This window comes from Callionymus lyra, chromosome 11 (assembly GCF_982586985.1).
Source record: "Callionymus lyra chromosome 11, fCalLyr1.hap1.1, whole genome shotgun sequence".
In the NCBI taxonomy this organism is placed as follows: domain Eukaryota; kingdom Metazoa; phylum Chordata; class Actinopteri; order Syngnathiformes; family Callionymidae; genus Callionymus; species Callionymus lyra.
The window spans coordinates 58477-60372 of record NC_141828.1 but is presented as its reverse complement, the minus strand read 5'-3'; the positions used below and the strand labels follow the sequence as shown (position 1 = coordinate 60372).

Below are 1896 nucleotides of genomic sequence, written 5' to 3'. Positions count from 1 at the left end.
GAGCACTAAACTCCCCTCAGCACTGATTGGCCAGTGATGCTCAAGTGTGTCATGAATTTATACCATAATTATGATGTGTCTTGACCTCTGAACCCCTGTTAAGAACCACTGGTTTAACAGCTTAGGAGAAGCAACAAGATCCTGAAGATGGTTTAGAACATTATTTCAGCCGCTGAGGTCATGAACGATGAGACTCGAAGCACGAGAGGCTGTTGAACAGAAACAACTTTATTCCTCCAGGCTTCACAGCTGGAACTCAGGAAATTCAAACACGACGTCTTTGCCCGTCAGTTTCTTGTAGACTCCAGAGAACGTCTCCACCTGGTGGACAGACAAGGAACCGTTGAGCAAAGAGAACAATCAGGACAACGTTTGTCTACTGCATGGTTAGACTCCCCAGACACTGGTGCATTCTGGGAAGCTTTAGGAATATACAGGAGGCTCTTTCCTCGCCGGCATCAACCGGGGGGCGGAGCTTAATGTGCGACGGCGTGGAACGGGACTGTACGTCTCGGCTCAGAGCTACGCTCCCATACGCCACTGGGACAGAACCAGAACCAGGTCCTGCCCCCGTCGCATCAACCGGGTTACAGATGCACAAAGACATGACCAAGAAGTCCTCATGTGTCCTCATGTCTCATGCGTCCTCATGTGTCCTCATGTGTTCTCATGTGTCCTCATGTCTCCTCATGTGTCCTCATGTCTCCTCATGTGTCCTCATGTCTCCTCGTGTGTCCTCGTGTGTCCTCATGTGTCTTCATGTCTCATGTGTCCTCATGTCTCCTCATGTGTCCTCATGTCTCATGTCTCCTCATGTGTCCTCATGTGTCTTCATGTCTCATGTGTCCTCATGTCTCCTCATGTGTCCTCATGTCTCATGTCTCCTCATGTGTCCTCATGTGTCTTCATGTCTCATGTGTCCTCATGTCTCCTCATGTCTCCTCATGTGTCCTCATGTGTCTTCATGTCTCATGTGTCTTCATGTCTCATGCGTCCTCATGTCTCCTCATGTCTCCTCATGTGTCCTCATGTGTCCTCATGTGTCTTCATGTCTTCATGTCTCATGTGTCCTCATGTGTCCTCATGTCTCCTCATGTGTCCTCATGTCTCCTCATGTGTCTTAATGTCTCATGTCTCCTCATGTGTCCTCATGTCTCCTCATGTGTCCTCATGTCTCCTCATGTGTCCTCATGTCTCCTCATGTGTCCTCATGTGTCTTCATGTCTCATGTGTCCTCATGTGTCCTCAAGTGTCATGTCTCCTTATGTGTCCTCATGTGTCCTCATGTCTCATGTGTCCTCATGTGTCCTCATGTGTCCTCATGTCTCATGTGTCCTCGTGTGTCCTCATGTGTCCTCATGTCTCCTCATGTGTCTTCATGTCTCATGTGTCCTCATGTCTCCTCATGTGTTCTCATGTGTCCTCATGTCTCCTCATGTGTACTCATGTCTCATGTCTCCTCATGTGTCCTCGTGTGTACTCATGTCTCCTCATGTGTCCTCATGTCTCCTCATGTGTTCTCATGTGTCCTCATGTGTCCTCATGTCTCCTCATATGTCCTCGTGTCTCCTCATGTGTCCTCATATGTCCTCATGTGTCCTCGTGTCTCATGTGTCCTCATGTGTCTTGTGTCCTCGTGTCTCATTTGTCCTCATGTGTCATGTGTCCTCGTGTCACCTCATTTGTCCTCATGTGTCCTCATGTCTCCTCATATGTCCTCATGTGTCCTCATGTGTCCTCGTGTCTCCTCATGTGTCCTCATTTGTCCACATGTGTCATGTGTCCTCGTGTCTCCTCATATGTCCTCATGTGTCCTCATGTCTCCTCATGTGTCCTCATGTGTCATGTGTCCACGTGTCTCCTCATGTGTCCTTGTGTCTCCTCATGTGTCCTCAT

The 1896-nt window shown here is 48.8% G+C and overlaps 1 non-coding gene across 1 annotated transcript; it reads right to left on the bottom strand.

Annotated features, from left to right (window-relative positions):
• Positions 1-370: 370 nt before the first annotated feature.
• Positions 371-577, bottom strand: LOC148068858 (small nucleolar RNA SNORA73 family). The gene has a single exon (XR_015713071.1). It is a non-coding gene; the product is annotated as a small nucleolar RNA SNORA73 family (small nucleolar RNA).
• Between the last annotated feature and the right edge of the window lie 1319 nt (positions 578-1896).